This window comes from Rhinopithecus roxellana, chromosome 6, assembly GCF_007565055.1.
Source record: "Rhinopithecus roxellana isolate Shanxi Qingling chromosome 6, ASM756505v1, whole genome shotgun sequence".
In the NCBI taxonomy this organism is placed as follows: Eukaryota; Metazoa; Chordata; class Mammalia; order Primates; family Cercopithecidae; genus Rhinopithecus; species Rhinopithecus roxellana.
In genome coordinates, this window is record NC_044554.1 from 145387813 (window position 1) to 145410519 (window position 22707).

Sequence of the window (22707 nt, forward strand, 5' to 3'; positions counted from 1 at the left end):
TGGAAGGAACAGAAAGAGATAGCATCTCAGCATACTTTCTAAGCAAGATATACTTTCATTCACCATAATTAAAACAGAATAACTACAAACATACAATTTCCCACTGATCACAGTATCCTGTGATCAAAGTCTTTCTTTGGACATAATTTCAAGTAAACCCCAACTATTAACCTTTCTAAATGAAGGTACGTTTTTAAAGCCTCTCTGCCCCTATGAAATTTTGTTCAGGACGAAATTCCGTGAATACCATTCTTGTATCAACATTGTGATAACACTTAAAAAACAAAATTTAAAGAATTAATGTAGAAGTAAAGATGAGAGAATTTGAGCCAGAAATTAGAATCATCTTCCATGCCTCAGTTTACCTATCTGTAGTGTAGGATAATTCTAACTCCAGTGTGCTACCTTCCTTTGGCGGTGGAGGAGAATTGTCATTGGCAAAATCGAAAGCTATTGAAGAGTAGAAAGTATATGATTTACATAAAATAGATATACTTTGCTATTTTTATTAAGAGTTGAAAACTCTAGTGAGACATCAGCACTGGCTGAATTAAGGAAAAATCCGTGAATCAGGAAATTAGAAGCCCTGGACTAGTCCCACAGCTTCTCCTTGGACAAGTCCTTTAAGTCTGGGTAAGGGCCCCTTTGTTCTACAAAATGAGGACAGTTTGTACTATACGGCCCATAGTGCCTGTTTTGCTCTAAAATCTTCGATTCAATAATACCATTGCTTTCTCCCTGCCTCTGTCCCTGCTCAGACCCTCACTGCCTCTTCTCTGTATTCTTGCAACATCTTTGTAACACATCTCTCCCAGCTGCAATCAATCTCTGGCAGATTAATCAGGGAAGATGAGTATTTCCAACATGCATGTAAAAGTATAAGTCCAGTCATCTCATTGCCCCACTTAAAGGCCCAAAATGACTTCCGATGGCATTTTGGGGGGTAACCAGCTTTTATGGGCATCATCTGCTCTGTGCCAGGCAGTGTAACTCATGATTTCTGTGCCCAATGTCATTCCATCCACACAGTGACACCTTAAGATCGACAAGGTGTGAACCATTTTCATGGAGGAGGAAGCTGAGAGTACCAGAGACTCAGAGAAGGACTTCAAGTCTCCCAGCGAGTGAGTGCAGAGCCTAGGATGAGAATCCAGGTCTCTGGTTCAGAATGGTGCAGTCTTTGTGAGTGATTAAGAGGTAGATTTTGGAGCCAGAAATACAGGAGTTGAAATCTGGGCTTTGTCACACATTGTTTAACATTGGGAAGCTTCCTAAACTCTCTATACCTCAGTTTCCTCATCTGTAAAATGGGGATAATAGAGATAATAATGATATTTTGGTCAATGATGGACTGCATATATGATGGTGGTCTTATAATATGATAATGGAGCTGAAAAATTCCTATCAGCTAGTGATATCATAACTGTCGTACCGCTGTAGCACAAGGCATTACTCACATGTTTGTGGTGATGTTCCTGTAAACAAACCTACTGTGCTGCTGGTCATGTAAAAGTATAGTGCATACAATTATGTACAGTACACGATATGTGATGATGATAATCAAGACTATGTTATTAGTTTATGCATTTACTATACTATCCTTTTGATTGTTATTTTAGAGTGTGCTCTACTTATGGTTTAAAAGTTACCTGTAAACAGCCTCAGGCAGGTCCTCTAGGAGGCATTCTAGAAGAAGCCACTGTTACCACAGGAGATGACAGCTCCATGGGTGTTCTAGCCCCTGAAGACCATCCAGTGGGATAAGATGTGGGAGTGGAAGGCAGTGACATAAAAAGGAAATAAATATATAAGCACATTTAAAAATAGAAAAAAGCTTGTAGGATAAGAATATAAGGAAAAAATATTTTTGTACAGTTATACAATGTATTTGTGTTTTAAGCTAAGTGTTATTGCAAAAGAGTCCAAACTAAAAAGTCTATAAAGCAAAAAAGTTACAGTAAGTTAAGGTTAATTTATTATTGAAGAAAGAAAAAGATATTTTGTAACCTAAGCGTAGCCTAAGTGTGCAGTGTTTCTAAAGCTTACAATAGTGCACAGTCACGCCCAGGCCTTCACATTCACCCACCACTCACTCAGTCACGGACCCAGAGCAACCTCCAGTCCTGCAGGCTCTAGTCATGGTAAGTGCCCCATACACTTACCATTGTACCATTTGTTTTAAATCTTTGCTACTGTATTTTACTGTGCTTTTTCTATATTTAGATACACAAATACTTACCATTGTGTTACATCTGCCTACAGTATTGAGTACAGTATCACCCTGTTCCAGTTTGCAGCCAAGGAGCAACAAGCTATGCCACACAGCCCAGGGGTGTGGTGGGCTCTGCCGTCGAGGTTTGTGTAAATCCACTCTATGACGTTCACAAGGCATTGAAATTGCCTAACATGCACGTGTCAGGACGCTTCCCCGTGGTGAAACCTCGCGTGACTATTAGTACCTCTCTCATAGTGAGTCAGTGCGTGTTGGACACTGGAAAGCACGTATCACAAAGCGTTTCCGGAGTGTTTTGTTATCACCACATTTTCTCAAGGAACTAGATATAAAGTTTTTCCCTTCCTATTTAAGATGCTTCTAAACTTGACTCCAACTTGCCCCCTGCCTTTTCTTCTACTTCGTAAGAGTTAAACACCTAATCGTTCCTATCCCCTACCTCCCACTCCACCCCAGATACTTAACAAGTGTACACAGTCCTTTGTGCAGGTCTCTGATTTTGCCGCTGCTGCTGTTGTTCCCGCATTCAGAAAGTCCATCTCCGCCTCGCTACCGACCTCTGGCGGTTAGCAGGGTGACCGACGAGTGGCAAGCTTGTGATAAACGGTGGGTGTTGCCGATATTGCGGTCATCAATAGTATTACAGTAGTCCCTCTTTATCTGAGGGGGATACGTTTCAAGACCCCCAGTGGATGCCTGATATCGCGAATAGTACCAAACCCTATGTCTGTGATGTTTTTTCCTGTACATACATACCTATGGTAAAGTTTAATTTATGAATTAGGCACAATAAGAGATTAACAAGGATAACTAATAATGAAAGAGAATAATTATAACAATATACTACAATAAAAGTTACATACTTGTGGTCCCTTTCTCTCAAAATATCTTTTTTTTTTTCTTTTTTTATGGAGTCTCGCTCTGTCGCCCAGGCTGGAGTGCAGTGGTGTGATCTCAGCTCACTGCAATCTCCGCCTCCCAGGTTCAAGCGATTCTCCTGCCTCAGTCTCCCCAGTAGCTGGGATTACAGGCACATGCCACCACATCCAGCTAATTTTTTAGTAGAGCCGGGGTTTCACCATGTTGGCCAGGCTGGTCTTGAACTCCTGACCTCAAGTGATCTGCCTGCCTCGGCCTCCCAAAGTGCTGGGATTACAAGCGTGAGCCACTGCACCCGGCCCACAATATCTTATTGTACTGTATTCACCCTTTTTCTTTTTGTGATGACGAAGGGATGGAGCAGGATGGCAAGAGAGTTCCTCAGGAAACTCAGAATGGCACACAATTTAAACTAGCGAGTTGTTTATTTCTTGAATTTCCATTTAATATTTTCAGACCATGGTTGACCACAGGTAACTGAAACTGCAGAGAGCAAAACCGCGGATAAGGGGGAACGCCTGTACTGATAAAATCTTTCAAGGCCCAATCCCAAAGCCACCTCCTTCATAGAGTTTTTCCTGCCTCCCACACATCTGAGACATCCTACTCTGAGGATGTCCTTCTGACTGTTAGTGAGTCTACTACCTCAGGCTGCTTCTCATTCTCTGAGGCTACACTTGTAAAAATATAAGAACCAAGTGATATTATGTTTAATAACACATTTTATTTGACATAATATATCGCAAATATTATCATTTCAACATGTAACCAATAAAAATTATCAAAAGCTAAAATTAAAATGAAAATTAACAAAATTAAAATTGCCTGTGTTATTTGCATTATATTTCTATTAGAGAGGCCTATTCTAAAGTAAAGTTACTTTTTCTCCAGCTTAATTAAAATATAATTGAGAAATGCAAATTGTATATATTTATGGTATACAACATGATGTTTTGATATACATCATACATTGTGAAATGACTAAATCAAGCTAATTAACATATCCATCACTTCACGTGCTTTTTTTTGATGTGAGAATATTTAAGATCTCTTAGCAATTTTCAAGTATACAAAGCATCGTTATCTAGAGTCATCATGCTATACAATAGGTCTCTAGAATTTATTCAACCAAAGTAAAACTTTATACCCTTTGATCAGCATCTCCCAATCCATACCCTACTCCCAACCCCAGGAATATTAAAAAGCGCAGCATAGAAAAGGAAGATCCTTAGCATCCCACCTTTCAGGAAGAAGCACTGATGTATGGCTTCCATTAGGTTAATGCAAAAGTAATCGCAATTTTGGCCATTGCTTTCCATGGCAAAAACCGCAATTGCTTTTGTACCAACATGATAGGATTTTTATTTGCAGATATGTTATTTTTGACTAAGTCAGGATCATAGCCTAAGTGTTTAGCCAATCTGGGGCTATGCCGGAGATCAGCTAGATACTCACCAATCCTGTCTCCTCTTCTTGGTCTTAGCGAAGGGTTATACTTCCCGGTTGTAAGGATTATAACTGTCCTTAAAGGTAGCTGTGGTCGTATAACCAGGTTCTGGCCAAAGAATGTGGTCCGAATGATTCAAGCCATATCCAGCCCATTACCTACCCAGGCATTCCTGTTTGCTCTTTCTCTTTATTCATCACTTGGATGAATTCAGGGGATCTAGAGGAAGAATTTGGGGTTCTAAAAGAGAGTAGGACTACAAGACAGAATGAGCTAGGATCCTTAAACCACCCAGTGGAAGGCTGCTAAACAACCCACCTCCAACTGTATCATGAGCAAAAAAATAAGCAGTTACTGTGTTAAGTCACTGAGGTCTTGGATTATTTGTTAGAGCAAGCTACTGTTAATTACCTGGACAGCTCATTATTTCCAGTTTTTGTTATTATAATCCATATTTTTAGGATGAATTGCTAGAAGAATAAAGAGTATGTTTGTTTGTTTGTTTGTTTTTATTTTGGAGACAGGGTCTCACTCTGCCACTCAACCTGTAATGCAATCACAGCTCACTGCAACTTTGGCTTCCTGGGCTCAAGCAGGCCTCCTGCCTCAGCCTCCCGAGTAGCTGGGGCTACAGGTGTGTGCCATCATGCCGGGCTAATTTTTTTTTTTGGTAGGGTCATGGTCTCACTATATTGCCCAAGCTGGTCTCAAACTCCTGGGCTCAAGTAATCCTCCAGCCTCACCCTCCCACAGTGCTAGGATTACAGGCATGAGCTACCACACCTGGCCAGGTATTAACACTTTTATAATTTTTTGAAACAATTGACAAAATTCCCTTCAGAGAGAGTTTAATGTAGTATCTTTCCTCATATATCTCTTACAGATGGGAAGCCAACTAAGGTATTTGACTTCATTTGTTTTTGAGTATCTTGTAGATAATAGGCATGTGTTAAATAGTAAACAAATTAATTATTCAGCTCTCAGTGCATACACGAAAGGAAATACTGTTATTTTTAAAATAATGACTACAAAGTGTAGATTTCAGAAGTGGCATGAATTGTATAGGCGCTTTCAAGAAACAAGGGTGACAGAAAAATGGCAGCAAGCAACATCCACGTGCTTAACTAGGAAATTCAGCTAAAAAGAAAGTGATTTTATTCTTCTGATTCTCTCTAACTGTCATGGTGAAGCCATGGATATAACCAGCCAGTTTTGGTAAATACCTCCTACACCTTGAGCTGGCCCCTGGCACTCGGGCTACTGGATGCATCTTTTCATTCCTCCATGAATTATCTGTACAAATCTCATTGCATACACCAGTGCCAGGCATTTTTAATGTATCACAAACTAGTGAGTTATTTGTCACCATAGTTTGTCTTTTAGGAGACACAAGTGTTGAATTTGGGAGGGGTGAAGATAAGAACAAATGACCTGTAAGATTCTTTCCAACTCTGAAATGTCAAATGAGAGGTTTTGCAAGAAAATAAATAAGGTTGTCTGCTGCATGGGCCTACTCTGAAAGAAATCACAGAGCAAGCTGGGGGCCAAATTTCAATCTATCAGGAATTCAGTTTTTTAGAAGCCCAAGCAGTGACAATAGCATATCTCTGTTTCAGCCACAAACAAGGGCTGATTCTTGTTATCCAAGTTTACCCTAGTTTATATCCAAAATTCTTTCAGAATATTATGATTTCACTTTGAGTAGAGTTGGAGCTTTCAAGTTCTCAGGATGCTGAGAACAGCACAAACCCAGATTCCAGCTCTCGTCTAACAAGGATATTCTCATGCTATTGTAGTAAGAACCTCCTCTGAGTGCAATGAAAAAACATCATGCATTCTGAATGAATGAGGTCGCCATGGCCTTTGATGCTGTTTCTGAAAGTTTTATTATTGATTAAGGGATGATGACCACAGAGGGATGAGAAAGAATTCTATCGTATTTATTCTTGAAGGAAATTTCAGTTGTAGATAAGTGGATTCCAGAACGTCCCAAGATAACAAATTGGCAAAAAGATTTTAAAGAAAAGAAGATCATCTTTCTATTGGACACCAGACAACTTGCTAGCTAGGTCTGTTTTCTCTGGCTGAATTGAACTCATGCCCAGCTGTCAAGTGTCACCAAGACACCCTTCCTTAGGGAAGGTGAAGAAGGAAATTGTACCTGGTAACTAAATCTCATGCCTCCTGAAGGAAAGTCAGAAAGAGATGGGCTTTTGGGAAGCAAAGCTGCTGGCATAGCATTTTTTTGTTTTCTTTGGACATTTTCTACTCTTCGATAGTAATATGGTGACTTGTAAACTGTAAACTCATTATCTTTTCAGACTTCTAGGTAGAAGGTGACTTCTACCAACATCCTTTGCAACCTATCATGCATATATATACATATGTACATGCATACATTTTTATATATACATATGTGTATATATATACACACACTCAGGTAAGATCAAGGCTTAGAAAATGCTGTTTGATGGAACAGACCTTCAACAAGCCAAAGAGGATCAGAGCCTAACCATGGTACATGTGAACACAAGGACCTCATTCTCCAGTGCCTAGAAAATTCCTGGCTTGTAGAGGGTGCTCAAAAAATATTTTTTGATAGGCAAAGAGGGAGGAAGAAGAGGAGAGCCATGAAACTCTTACCGGAGAAACTTTTTTTTAAAAAAAAAGAACAAAATTGCCAGATCTCCTAACACCTAAGTGGAGATGTATTGACCACCTCTAATATGTTTAATATGGCACCCAAGATGTTTTGACCTCCCGTGTTTAATATGATGCCCAAAATATAAGCAATAACAGAATGAGATTCCAATCACTTTTTAGTCAGAGAGCAGGTTCATTTCTATCAACTAACTCTTGAGAACTGATCTCACAAAAGGACAGGAAACTACATATTGGCAATGCAGTGAATCATATGCCTTTCATAATGAGCATGTTCTCTGCTGTTCTGCACCAGCCACTTCCTCTATCTCTATATCAATTCATGTTATAAGAATGGTTACCCAGTGTCATATCAAATAACACACTCCCAATTTTCTTGCCATCTAGTACACGTTTTAAATGACACAGTAGCACTGAGACTTTTCTAAATGCTGAAAGCACTGAATGAAACAATTGTGCATTGTGTTAATTATGGGGAGGATGGAGAAGGTGACAATTGTGGGGACAAAGAACCAAGGCAAAGTAGAATGTTTCTTCTTTTGTATCGGGGGAAAGGTTTAACCATAAAAATGATACTGCCTTTCTTATTGTTCATGGCACTGATGATCGATCCTTCCTCCTTCATGGAAAAGCACCCGGTGCTGACCCTTGGTGGGTCTTCAGTAAACACAGCATTCATTAAGTTTCATAAAATCCTCCACATCTGGGTTGAGCAGCTATCTCAAAAATGCTTTCCCGGCCCTCTAAACTGAAGTCTATTGTGCTTCTCGTCTCCTTTCTTTGGACACCTTCATTTTGGCTTTAGCTATATAAGGTACTTGGGAAAATGACTGCCCTAATCATAATCTTTAAGATCTCTACAGAAGGTGTCTATAACTGGAATTTCCTCATTACTTTAATGTCCTTCTAGTCATAACTTCATGGGCCTATTAAGTGTAAATTAGAAACACATTATTCCACCAGTAAAGCTTTTCTTTCAAATGCACAGAACTTTATAACCTGTCACAATGTATTAAATTCTGGATTGTTTGTACTGAAACTGACGTTTTTTCTGTAAGAAGATGTCAAAGGATCTTAATTTCAGCTAATTCTGGCAACCAAAACAAGTCTCCTCTACTTAATAGCCGGCAATGGTCTCCACAGCAAAATGCTTCCAGCAACAATTGGAAATTACACAGATAATAGTGTGTTTTTTTAGATTAGTATCACCTCTGAAATGTGAAGCTTTTGCAAATTCAAAGCTGATTTGCTGTCACTTTAAAACTGAATTTCCTGAAAACTGCTTAAATATTAAGAAAGGTTGACATAGGTAGACAAGAAGACAGAAAACAGGAAAGTTAATGGGCAGATTGAGAACGACCTGTACAGAGTTCCAGAATTTCATACGAGCTACTTCCAAATAAGGGAAAACTTGGCAGGCATGGGTTTGGAATCTTCTTTAGTTTGTCTGTCTTTGCAGAGTCTGATAATCTCATTACTATTGCTTTTTGGCTTCATGACCATCAACTGGAATATTTCCAGGGATGATATATTTTGGGTGGGAAAATCATTATTTCCTTCACAACCAGCTCATAAAGTGTGATGAAAACTCAGCACTGGAGTGAAGAGTTTGCCATTAGGCATCCACTCTCTCTCTTTGGATATTAACTCAAATATCTAACACCCAGGAGACATTATTGGGCAAATCAAGGAAATTTCTATGCTTGATGAAAAGTAACTAACAAAAACAGCTAATATTAATTAAACACTAGGCATGATAGTAAGTGCTCAATGAGCACGATCTTATTTAATCCTTAAAAAATGCCTATGAGGTAGATTTATTATTATCCCTGTTTTACAGACAGTGATCCTATGACCAAAGAGGTAGAGTCAGGATTTAAAGTCAGATCTTCCTGAGTTCATACCTTAAAATTTTTGTTTTAATAACATCATCACTTTCTCCTCTCTCTTTCTCTCTCTCTCTCCTCCCGTCTCTCATAAGATTCACTTCCTCCTTTTCTAAGAACCCAGGAGTGTCAGACTCTCTATAAGAATGAGCTTGCCTGAATCATAAAGGAGATTCTGAACCAGATACTAGAACTTCTTGTTGGTACCCCTAGGTCTCTTTGCATTTACGTAACCATAGTACTTTTTTTCCCCATTAAGTAGGGATGCTGTGTGGCTGAGGATATTCCTAAAAGACACAGGCCTTCGTGTTCAAGACAAACAGGTTACAGACAGATTTCCAAGGAACTCCAACTGACTAACCAATTCAATCAATTTGGGATTGAAGAGAGCAAATCAATGGGTTGTTTTGGCATTGTGCCAATGAAGTTTTAGCCAGACTCAGGTCAACTTCTGTGAATCTATCATTCTAGCTGCTTGGCCCTAAGTATGCAAACCAGTTGGTAGATGTCTTTTACTTTTTTCTCATTTAAAAAAACAATTATGATTTTCCTTGTATTTTTGGCAAATTCTTCCTGAACAACTCTAAGCTTGACATTAAACTACTTTACTGATTATCCTCATGGTAATGTCAAATGCAGGTGTGTTTAATTTAAGTATCAACAATAAAAATAATTACATTTGCTCTAAAATAATAACAGCATATACTTGTCATGCTTTATGGGCTACAATTTTTTTATTTGCTTTTCTCTGCATGTGGTTTCCAATACATTCATTTTCAATAAGAAAATTTTCACAAAGGATATTCTCAGTTTTGCTGTGTTACGCAACATGGGAAACTTGGACAGTCTCCTTTAGGACAGATGTAGCTTGGATGCCTCACACTTGAACAAGGACTATCTTTTAATCAAGTGACCACTGGGTTGCAATTAATAGAAAGTCACTCAAACTAGATGAAAAACAAAATATACTTTATTAAGAAAGTGTTTTACAAATAGAAACCAGAGCAAAAAGTATTTGTCAATGAACCAGAAAGTTCAATTAATCAGAAAGTTCTTTCCCAAAGTGTTCTAACTCATCCAATTCCAGGCTTCTATTTGTTCTTTCATTTATTCATTTGTTCCATTAAGATGCACTGAGTAGCTATGATCAACCAATTATTGGTGACACAGAGATAGGGTGTGTGTTGGTCTGTTCTCACATTGCTATAAAGAAATGCCGGAGACTGGGTAATTTGTAAAGAAAAGAGGTTTAATTGGTTCATGGTTCCACAGCCTGTACGGGAGACATGGATGGGAAAACCTCAGGTGGTGGAAGGCAAAGGGGAAGCAGGCACATCTTACATGGCCTGAGCAGGAGGAAGAAGAGAGGCAGGAAGGTGCTACACACTTTTAAAGATCCAGATCTCATGGGAACTCACTATCACGAGAACAGCAAGGGGGTAATCTACCTCTTGATCCAATCACCTCCCATCAGGCCTTTCCTCCAACACTGAGGATTACAATTCGACATGAGATCTTACCAGGGACATGGACTCAAAGCATATCAGGGTGCTGGTGTCTTTGGTTCAATGAACCTCGTTGTCCCTCCCTTGGTACTCCTTCCTTCTGAGTGTCTCTGTTCACATGCTATTGAAGCATTGCTTAAAAATAATGCAAAAGATAGGAATGGGTTAAGGAGAAGTTATAAAATGGTCACTCATACTTTTTACTTTTTTTTTTTTTTTTTTGAGACAAGGTATCACTCTGTCACCCAGGCTGGAGTGCAGTGGCACGATCTCGGCTCACTGCAGCCTCCCCCTTTCAGGTTCAAGCAATTCTCCTCCCTCAGCCTCCCAAGCAGCTGGAACTACAGGCATGTGCCACTATGCCCAGCTAATTTTTGTATTTTTAGTAGAGACGGAGTTTCACCATGTTGGCCAGGCTGGCCTTGAACCCCTGGCCTCAGGTGATCTGCCCACCTTGGCCTCCCAAAGTGCTGGGATTACAGGCATGAGCCACCACAGCTGGCCTTAAATTTCTTAAATATTAACTTTGAACACCGGAATTGTGGGCTTGATTAAAATGAGGACTTAGGTAAATTTATGTGAAATGCACTACTCATTGGCTTTAAGGAAAATGCAACTCAAAGTTTTAAAAATTGAGTTCAGTAAGTCAGTACTGACATGAGTATTTCCTTTGACTGGTACTTAACGTTCTAACAGAAGAAATCTCGTAAAACCCCTGTTGTCATCAGGCCTTTGCCCTGCTCAGCTGCAGGAGCAGTGGTTCTCCAACTTGGTGTACACTCTCACAATCACCTGGAAGACTGGTAAAAGTCCCCATGGCCGGGCCTCATCTCCTGAGTTCTTGATTTCTTAGGTCTTGGCTGGGGACGGAGAGTTTGCATTTCTAACAAGTTTCCAGGTGATGCTGCTGGTCTAGGGCCCACACTTTGAGAACCATTGATCTAAACAAATGTTACTCAGAGTGCCATGTGCAGATGTGAACTAATTGTTACTGATCTGCAACAAGGCAAGCATGGAAACAGAAAGTATACATATGGAATATTTTATAATTTGACACTTTTATGGCTTCCCAGTGCATGATCAGTGCTCACACCTCATTAAATAGGCTATAGATGAGTTCAGAGCTGTCCCTTTCACATCATGAAGCACATGTGGGGCAAGGTGCTGCTGGAGCCCACATTGCATTCTATGGTAGGTTGAAAACATAAAACGTTGGTCATTCACCATGCATAGTTGGAGAAGCACTGCTTCCTAAACCATCATGCTATATTGTCTCATTATTAAAAAACAAACAAATAAATGGTTAACATACAAATGAGTCAGGTTCATTCTTTCTCGTATTATATGGGGCAGGTGGGAGGAGGAATGGGCCAGACCTTGACCTGGCACCCACTTCCTCAGGAGGCCCAGGGGAAAGGGACAGAACTGAAAAGACTGGCCTCAAGTGTGACACTACACATCATTTGGGGAACAGGGTGCAGCCCAGAGTCCAAGGAACTTAGGCTCCTTTGAGGTTGGAGGTCTGAACAGAGAAACTGACCAGTCAGAATTAGGATGCCCACTCCTGCTTGAGAACTGAAATGGGTAAGCAAGAAGGTTGGATGCTTCCCAGTGAGGTCAACATGGATCCCTCAATTACAGGTAGTCAAGATGGGTTGAAATCCAATACAGAAAATTCTCAATTGCCACAAGTCACCTAAACCCCAGATCTGGGAAACTGACTTAGAGCCTGGTCTTGGGCATGACTAAGTTTGCAGGTGGCGATCAAAAGCAACCCTGGCCACAGCGCACCTGGCAAGGCAGGGACTAGGAAAAGGAAGGTTAGAAATCATCTCCTGATCTCAGCAATTTGGGCTGGCATTTTCTTTTATATCTTTAAATACTTTTATTAAAATTCCCAATGATCTGATCCCTAGTTATGAGGATTCAGCTGTTCTCTGCCTTCAATTGTAGGGTCCTCTTGAGCTGGCTAGAAGGATGCCCATGTGAATGAGGCCTTCTCTATGATTTTAAAGCTTGATGAATGTGCCTCAAATAGACTTTGCTAACTGTCTTTTCTAATGGATCTCCTGATAGCTCTACAATTTTATTAGCAGTGATTTATTTTTTAATATTTTGCACTTCAAGCTCTGATAAATTCAGTGTTCTTTCTAAGCACTTGTACAAATTAGATTGCAGTCAGAGGAGTTCAGCATTTTTACATGTTCAATACATCAAGACCTGATAAGCAGCTGTCGCAGCTGTCTGCTTACTTCTCTGGTCCTCACTGAAATCTGCCCTGCTCCACAGCCTTCCTTGGCTGCATTGATCCCAAGAAGAGGTTTTCATTACTTTATATTTAGAAATAGCCTTCAGCTTATTCTAATGATCTCCAGTCACCAATTTGAAAGAGTGCCCTTAAATGTCCACCAGTTACCTCTTGAACTTCATTCTTCCAGCCAGAGAACAAACTGCCCCAAAACCGCTGCAGACTGGCTGACTCACGGCAGTGGTGCCACTGCCTGCTGATAAAGGTATGAGTTTTAAGTCCATCAGCTAGGACAGTGGAAAGCAGTAGGACATGAGTTTTCCCACTGGGGTCAGATAAACCTGGGTTTGAATCTTATGGTGTCATTTAAAATGATTTTGATTGCAAGTAACGGAAAAAACGAGTGAAACTCGTTTAACACCAAAAGTTAGTAGATGATGTTGGAGCAGAGGTAGAGGATGCTTCCAGATTGGTTGTTCAGCAGCTCAATGTCACCAGCAGCTCCTTTTCTCTCCACTCTACTGTTTCAGCTCCATCCTCAGACTGATTCCTCAGTTCCTCTCAAGGCTTCAGGCTGGCTCCAGCAGCAAGTGAGGCTAACTGCTTTTTCATTAGGGGCCAGCAGGAAAAAGAGAGGGACAACTGCTCTCTGCCAGTTGTCACACCACCAATCGGATTGACTAGGGGCGCGTCCTGCACTGATTAGCTGAGGTCTGGTTTATCTGAGCTATCCAATAAAACCACTGTCCAAAAGAAATAGGATTACCGCAGTTGTTTTAAATCAGTTAGAGTCACTCAATGGAATTGAGGATGGAGCTACTTACACCAAAACCAGAAGTGCACCTGGGGAAGAAGAAATGGATACCGGGGAGACCACCATAATGTTTGTGATACTGGCTCTGCTGTTTGTATTCTCTTAGCCTAATCTTTTAACATCTCTGAGCCTCAGTTTTCTCATTAGTAAAAGAAGATTGCCTCAGTATTGACTTCCTGGCTGTTCTAGAGATTAGGAAAAACATAGGATCATAAAGAGCTTTGCACTGGGCTTGGCACACTGTAAGGGCTCAATAAAAATTATGAGGGAGAAGATAAGTGAAGGGAGGTGCCCATTGTATCTAAACATTACATTCTTTACAAGGCTTGTTTCAAGTAGGTCTTTTTCCTTAGCTTATGCACATTCAATGGCTATAAATGAACAACAAAGACTTTGTTCAGAAATACCATTTATATGATGACTTATCAGGACATCATTCACATGAAGAAACTCAAGCTAGGTTGTTCTAACACATGTGAAGAATATCTCTGAACAGTGAGTTTAATACTACTAATAATAGTGTTAAAACCCAAAAGATGAAATAAAGAAGAAGAAAGTAAATAGAAAAGTAGTTACAATTTATTGAGCATTTAGATATGTTATACTAAGCACTTTCAGACATTGTGAGCCCTTGACATTGATTTTATTATGTCTATTTGCATTTGAGACACACATTTACAGAAGTTAAGGAGTTTGACCAAAGTCAATAGCCAGTAAATGACAAAACCTGGATTTGAACCCAAATTAATATGACTCCAAAGTTTATTTCACATTCTCTAGACCAAAACTGCTTTCAAGGGAGGGCACCCCATTCATTCATTCATTCATTCACTCACTTGAGCTCTCAGCAGATGGTTCCAGAGTCCCTGCTATGGATACGACATTGCTTGGTGTTAAGGGAAAGGAAGATGAACAGTACACAGAGATACTTTCAAGATCTCCACAGTGTCCAAGTCCTGGACTCCTGGATTGTTTTTAGGAGTTTCCCAGGGCAAGAATTGTGAGGGGCAGGGTTTTATGCTCTTTTCTCAGTCAAATGAGAAGTGTTGGATCATGGAGGGTGATGGAGGCGGGCCAGGGGCTGCTCTCCCCCAGTTCCCTTCACCATCTGCTCTTCCCAATTAGACAGTTTAATCTGGTGATATCTCAGGGTGAAAGAGGTCAGAATGTCAGAGGTCACCTTACCTCTCCATAACCCTGCTCCAAAAAAATAATTGCTTCAAACGGAAATGGCATGACCAGTCAGATTCCTCCATATTCGGAATCTGGACTAGACAACATGCATGGGTCTCAATGTTTATATTGTCGATTCTGTTCAATTCAATTTATTAAAAAATAAATGCAGCTGTGCTGGGGTAGCTTGTGTGCTACAAATAGGGCTAGGTGCTAGAGACACGTTAATATGTCAGCATCACAGTGCCCCCAGCCTGGGTACACAGGCTGGCAGAACAGACAAACAGAGAATATGGTATGCATTCTAATAGATTCCTGCCTGGTATGCCCCAATGTGGCTGAATACGTTGTTAACATTTTTGTTACATTTTGGAAAATAAGTCCACACTGGTTGGTAAATGCCCTCCTGACTGCCCAGGATCCATCCATTCACCTGCCCCCCAGATCCATCTTCAACCCTTTCTGCCCTGACCCCTTCTCCAGGATCACTCCCCTCCAACTATGTGCCCACTTGCCCATGACTCAAAAACTGAAGCCTCTAAGCCCCTCTCCAGCACCACAGTAGCCATCTGTTTTAATTGGTCCATATCTGTGCCATAAAAGTAGTTAAATATTTTGAGTGTCATCCCTGAATAAAGACACATACTACATGCTTCCTGGGAGTCCAGGAATGGGGAGAAAAAGTTGGGACCAACCAAAAGGGAGATTGCCTCTGAGAACACACACTGCTGGAACATTTTTGCTTCTTTGGATCTCTGACCACATTTCAATCATGGTCCCAACACTTCTCAAAACTCCTCGCCCTTTACTCCCACCCTGCAGTCATCCTGCTCTGAGGCTGGAGGCAGGTGCTTACTGCCGAAGTCAACCAAAAGGCGCCAAGACACGTCTTAAGCATGGGGCTCCCAGAAATTGGGGCCTGCCTCCAGGGAATACGCTTCTGTGTGTACTTTGGTTTTGGTTTTTGTAAAAAATAAAGGACAAGCAAGTTACTGGGTTCCTTTTAACTGATGACAGGAACTCTAACACTTAGGATGCTTTTGTCTGCAAGTTAAAAAACAGAAAGCTTGAAATGACTTAACAGAAGGGAAAGTTCAAAAGAAGAGTAGTGTGGATCCCAGGCTTGATTCGACCTCTTTCCCAGTGATCTCATCAGGGTTCCATGTTTCTCCCGTGTCAGCGCTGTGCCCATCTCAGCTTAGCTTCAGCCTCAGTCAGGGCCCCTTATTGTTGCAAGATGGTGGGCAGCATACAAAATCTAAAAAGCTGTATTTTCTGGCATTTCTGTCCTTAGAAAGAGGAAACCTTTCCCAGATGTCCCCAATTGGTGCGTGGGCCTATCTCATAGTCAGAAAGGGGTCACATATTCACCCCGATTAATGGTCCTTGAAGGGATTGCAGCCACCATTGCTGGCTTTTAAAATCAAGATTTGCCCTTAGGGTTGGACTAGGGATCTCTCTCCAAGTCTCATGGGGTTCTGCTAGCAAATGAATATCATAGGCAAACAGTAATTGATGCTACCAGAACCTACTGGAAAGAGAACCTACCAGAACCTACCAGAATCTACACCAAATCAGAGTAGATGGTGTTGGTAAACAAGGTGGAGCACATGAGAGTGTGTCACTAGTGACTAGAGGTTAAAGGCAAAGGGCTTTGGAGTAAGGAAACCCAATTTAGAGTAATAGTATTACCTGGGCCATTGTTTCAGTTATTTATTACTGTGTAACAAGCACCCCAAACTTTGGTAGCTTAAAACAACTATCCATTATTGCTCATGGGTCAGCAATCAGTTTGATGGTTCTTCCAATCTGGGCCAGGCTCATCTGAGTTCATCTGGACTCTCTCATATGTCTTCAGGAGGCTGGCTGGTCTAGGATGGTCTCTGGTAAAATGGCTTATTGGCTCCATGTGGTCTCTCATCCTCCAACAGGCTAGTCCAGGCTTATACACCTGGCAGCCTGGCAGTTTCCAAGAGAAAAAGCAGAAGAGTAGGAGGTCTCTTAAGACCTAGGCTCAGAACTAGCAAAGCCTCATTCCATTGTCCAAACGGAAGCCATAAGAACAGTCAAAAGCTGTGAAGTCACGTTGCAGAGTGTGGATGCCAGGAATAATGAAGAATTATGGCCACCTTGCAATTCATCTACCACAATGACATTTAAAAGACATTTCTCTTCTTTGTACCACAGGTTCATCACTTTTTATATGGAACTAATAATGGCATCCACCTCAAAGTCTTGAGAATTAAATAAGAAAATGCTTATAAAGTACTTAACATAGTATTGGGCACATAGTAAGCATTAAGAAAGTAATAGCTCTCATCGTGCTTGTGTATTGATCGCAATTAGAGTTATTATCATTATTATGTTTATTTTAATAATTATGATGATGTTGAATTTCTATCTGCTAGGTTTTAACTTGCTCTAGGATATAAGTCTAGTGAAACTGTGTCCAAAAAGTCCAGACTTCGTGGAAACCCTAGACGGCCGAGCAGAAGGCTACTGATCGGCGATGGGTGATTGCTGAGAGTTCCCCATCTGCCTCCCCATGCTGTTTGGTGAATGTCATTCTCTTTAGGTTTTTGCTGTGCTGGCTGCTGGGAGCTCCCTGAGCTCATTGTCTGTTCCTCAATTGGAACTCTCTAAGGAAGTGTAGTTTCACACTGTGATTTCAGCAGAAACCACTAATTTTGGCCAGCATTGACCCCTGAAGGAGAGGAGCAGGCTTCACTCCTGCGACAGCTGACTTTCTGTTCCTTTCTGCTGTTGCCTCTGTGCCCAGTACTGAACTTCCTGGAGATGATCATGAAATTCAGGGTGACCAGGGTGGGCAGTGAGGAAGTGGAGGAGAAGTCTCCCGGCCTCCTCTCACGCCCACTCCTCACCAAATCTCCAAGAATTAAAACCAGTTGGCAATTTCTTGGAAAAAGGGAATCGGTCTCTTAAATCTTGAGAAAAGAAAAAGGGTGTGTTTTTTTTTAATGGCTATTTTGTTCCTGATGATCCCGGCATTTGTACCCCATGCAGACTCTGAACACGCGCAGGAGCTCGTTCCACAAGGCAGCCTGCTAATTTCATTTGCCACCACAGTTTTCCCATCTGCTAAGGGACGCACCCAGACAATTTTCCATGTATAATTCACAATCCTTTGTAATTTAGGCTCAAATAGAATCAACAGCTTGATCAAGACGCCATGGCAGGGATTTCAAGGACAGGGCTTCCGTTGTCTCCCATCTTTTGTGAGTGCATCCTCTCTCTGGACATTCTCTGTGTCTCTGTTTACTTCTCCTCCTACCTTGTTTCACAGTCCCTCACAATTTGTATTTGTCCTTCCCTTTCATCAAGCACGATATTTCTGCCTTGCAAATGTGCAGTTCTAACAAGATTCCTCCTATAGATTATGCAGCACAATGGACATTGTTGGGCCCCAACTTGCTAATTGCAGCCCCCACCCCCACTTCATCTGGCCAGGGCTAAGATGGATGCTCAATTTGCATTATTTATGTCTTTTTCTCTGTGTTTCTAGTGATAGCTTTTGCATAACATATGTAAAATTTTGCTGACATCAAGAATTCATTTGACTCGAGATGTTCAAAAGATTGTAGGAGGGAGGGGGACCCGGTTTGTGTAAACTCAAAAACCATCAGACATCTTTGCTCTCATCTATTTCTTAGAAAAAAGTGGGCATTTTCTCCTAGCATTGGAAGACGGCTTTTCATGAGAGTTCTCTGGATTACCCTGGACAGTCAGGTAAGCTCTTTTGCTTAAAGAGCTTTGGTTCCTTTTGAGCTGTCAGTCCCCTTCCTTTGAAAGGGCAGGGCAAGGCACCAAGGCTCATTTTAAAGTTCAAACACAAGTCCATTGCCACATTGCAACTACAGCTGAAGATCATCAGAGCAAGGAGATCTGTGTCTAATTTGACTTCCTCGTTTTGTTGAGGAGGAGACTGAGGCTCAGAAACAGACAATGGCTCACCAAGGCCACAGAACTGCCACCCGCTAGTTCTGTGGTCTGTCATTTTATTTGGTCCTTAAATTCCTTCCAATAGAACAGCAACATTGAAGGGATTAGTCACTATTCTAAGCACTTTGCATATATTATCTCATTTAATCCTCGTAAAATACCTATTCACTGGGACTTGTTGCTATCACCTTCGTTTCATAGATGAGAAGACTGAGGCACAGAGAAGGAAAATAATTTGCCTAAAGTCACATGGCACTAAGTAGCAGAGTTTGGATTCGACCCCAGGTAGCCTGGTTTAAGACTCCTTGATGTAACCACTCTATTCTCCAGCCTCGCTGTGCTGCCCCATTCCCCATAGAATAATGCCCAAATTCCTTATTTTGCAACATAAACCTTTCTACTCCTGGAAAAGCAGTCTGGTATTGGGAAAGGCAGTCTAGTGTGGGCAGTCTTGTGATTCTGCTTGGTCCCATAAAAATGGGCTTTGGGCCTAGAGCTCTTTCTTACCAAGAGGTAGGGGCCCTCATAACCTGTGCTGGGCTTGTCACCTTGTGCAGGAATCTTCCTCTATTTCAAACTCAATGAGTGCACCTAGACTGCTTAGACGCATGCATGGATGGCCCTTAGGAATGTCCCCTCACCTGTCCCTCGCCACCCCTTTTCTGCAATTCAGACCCCCACAGGGTAAGGGGAGGGGTCCTTCTATTCTCCACAGAGTGGGGTGCATATAGCCACATCACCCGCTTTTGCTGCAGGGTGGATCGATGGCCCTAGGAGCAATGCACTGCCAGCTGGATCTCATGCACACTCTCTCTACTCTCTTACTGTAAGAGAACCAAATGCAGGAGAACCGAGGAGGCTGGTGTGTGTTTGCCCAGATAGCAGCCTCTAATTATGCACTGGTCTTTCCTTGGGTCGCACTCATCTGCCTTTTAACCTTGGCTGTACCCGTTATATTCTATTCTGACACACAGCCTGACACCCAGGGAACTGTTTACTGAAGCTGTTATGCTGGGGATGATTTTTTGGCTACTCCCATGCATTCACTCTTTGGGTACAGCACGGATTTTCTCCTGGATAGATACTCTTGGCTCCAGCAGAAGGCTTGTGACTCAGGACTGGCCCATTAGAGCATCCCATTCCATGTAAGAGCTGGGTGTGTGAACTCTCAGAGGATGTGCTGGAAAAGACTTGCTTATACCATCAAGAGAGAAGTAAGATTCTCTCTTCTCCACCAGAGCTCCTGGAGCTAAGGACATGAGGTAGGAGGTATCCATAGTTGTCTCGAGAATGAGGCCACTATGGGCCAGATCAGAGCTGAAATGAAGAGGTGGAGAGACACAGGGTCTCTTTGATACCCTCTAAACTCTTAACTCAAGCTGAGCCCAAATCCAGCTCCTCTCTAGATTACTAAATTCCATGAGCCAGACGTTTCCTTTTTGCTTAAGCCAGTTTGATTTAGGTTCTGTACTTGGAACGAAACTCCCTATTGATTGCTAAGTTTCACCAAGTTCTGAGTCTCTCCAACTGGCCCTGCTGCCTCAAGCTCTCTCCTCTTTGAAATTCCTCTTTTCTCAAGCTGAAATGCCAGTAAGAAGATGCAAGTCAAGCATCTGTGCTTGTCACCCTCCTCTACAGTGTAAGCTTCATGAGAGAAGCAAACAAAGAAACAAAAACCCTAACCTGTCTTATTCTCACTGCTGTAGCCCAGTGCCTTGAATAGGTCCTGGGATCGCAATAGGCACCCAACAAATATTGCTGAATAAATGAATAAAGCTTTGCCTGATCATCTTCCCCCTCCTCCCTTTATGCTAAGTTGCTCATCCCCTATCAGACATCGTTACATTATTCATCTTACACATTCCCTTTCCTAAATTACGAATTCTTTAAGGGGCCTGATACTTCTTCATATTCCCCATGCCTAGCAGAGTTCCTGGCATAAAGTAAGGACCCAAGATAATGGTTAATAGAAGGAATCAATTGATTAGGTCAACAGAACACTCTTTTCATTATACCAACTCAATCTTTCTTAGCTCCCTGGTTGAGATTTGCCTTATCCCATTCTCTGGCGTCATTCATAATCACCGCCTGGGGCTTGGCGGCTGGACAATGGAGCAATTAACTTTCTAATGGCCAAGACAGGAACCTCCCTCTTTCATGGTCAAGGCAGGAGGAAAGGACATAAAGAAGGGGCCAGCTACCACTCTCTGGGTTAGGTGATATTCAAGCTAGGAGTACTGGCTTAGAACAGGAACCCCTCAAAAATAAAAGAAAGAGGTGATGCATGCATTCAATCCACATAACAATCGCCTTGTGCAGGAACTACACTTGGTCTCATACTAAGCTCAAGTGCAATATAGTTTGCAGTTACTTTTGCTCCCTTACTTAGCTTTAAAGCTTTAACCTGACTTTCCTACAATAATGACTGCCACATCACTCAGGTCTGGCTCCATATGACTGTCATATCAGTCTATACGTTCCACCAAAGAGTAAGGAGATAATATAACTGCTATTACATTATAAGCTCTTGTTGAACAATAAACCGTGCTTTTCTTTTATGATTTATAACAACACATACTATAGTATTTCCATATTAAAAGACTATAGTGATTTTACAAAGGAAACTCTTGGTAGACAGTACTTAATTACTACATATGATATATATTTCATATGCATAATTCTGACGTATTTATAAATCATGTTACATGATATATCCAGAAATTCTTTATAAGTGATAACTGTATTTTCTTTTCTTTTCTTTTTCTTTTTCTTTTTTTTTTTAGATGGAGTCTCGCTCTGTCGCCAGGCTGGAGTGCAGTGATGCGATCTCGGCTCACTGCAGCCTCCACCTCCCAGGCTCAAGCGAGTCTCCTGCCTCAGCCTCCCCAGTAGCTGGGATTACAGGCATGTGCCACCATGCTCAGCTAATTTTTGTATTTTTAGTAGAGACGGGCTTTTACCATGTTGGCCAGGATGGTCTCGATCTCTTGACCTGATAACTGTGTTTTCTAAGCCTCTTGTTTCCAAATGCAGGTTTATAACAAAGCTTTAATGGACCCAGAAAACTAAGGGCAATGATATTAGATATATCTTATATGTATTTGTATATAGTATGTGTGTATAACTATAAATTTATGAACGTTCTTTCTTGGGAAAAAATGCCATTTATTCAAAGACTAGAGACTCATCTTTTGTTTTGTTTTGTTTTGTTTTGTTTGAGATGGAGTCTCACTCTGTCACCCAGGCTAGAGTGCAGTGGCACAATCTCAGCTCTCTGTAACCTCCGCCTCCCAGGTTTAAGCAATTGAGACTCACATTTTTACTTTCTAACATCACCAAGGGCAAGAAAAAGGGGCAAGAAATGTCCCCTCTTTTATGAAATAACAGTGTTTGTTACACTGGAAAAATATTGGGGTATTATACTTCAGTCTCCTCAATTTTTTGACACTTTACCAGATTCTCGGTTTAGTGATTTTATTTCATTAGCTCATAAAATTACTCCAGCAAGGGCTTTCATGCTCTGACACAACCCGCAATGGGCCCAATCCTGACACTGCCTCTCTGGAAGTGGCCCATACCCCAAATTGTCCCTCTCTAAACCCTCCACCTCTTCACTCCTCTGGTACCTGTCCTTACCTTCTAATAGGAGGAAAGGCATGGAGAGCTATGAGACTTTAACTCAATACTTTTCTCAGAGTGCTTGCATTATTAAACAGGATGCATATTACTCCATAGGGTGGTTTCTTATCATGAAATAAGCATGAAATATTACTCTTATTACTCCAAAGAGTAATTTCCTCATGAAATTTCAGGCAGTGAGGTCAAGTAGGGTGAATAATTGCAAACAGCATTGGAAAGCTAACGTTGAGTACTTTAAATTAGAACCCTCAGCTGGCTCTTC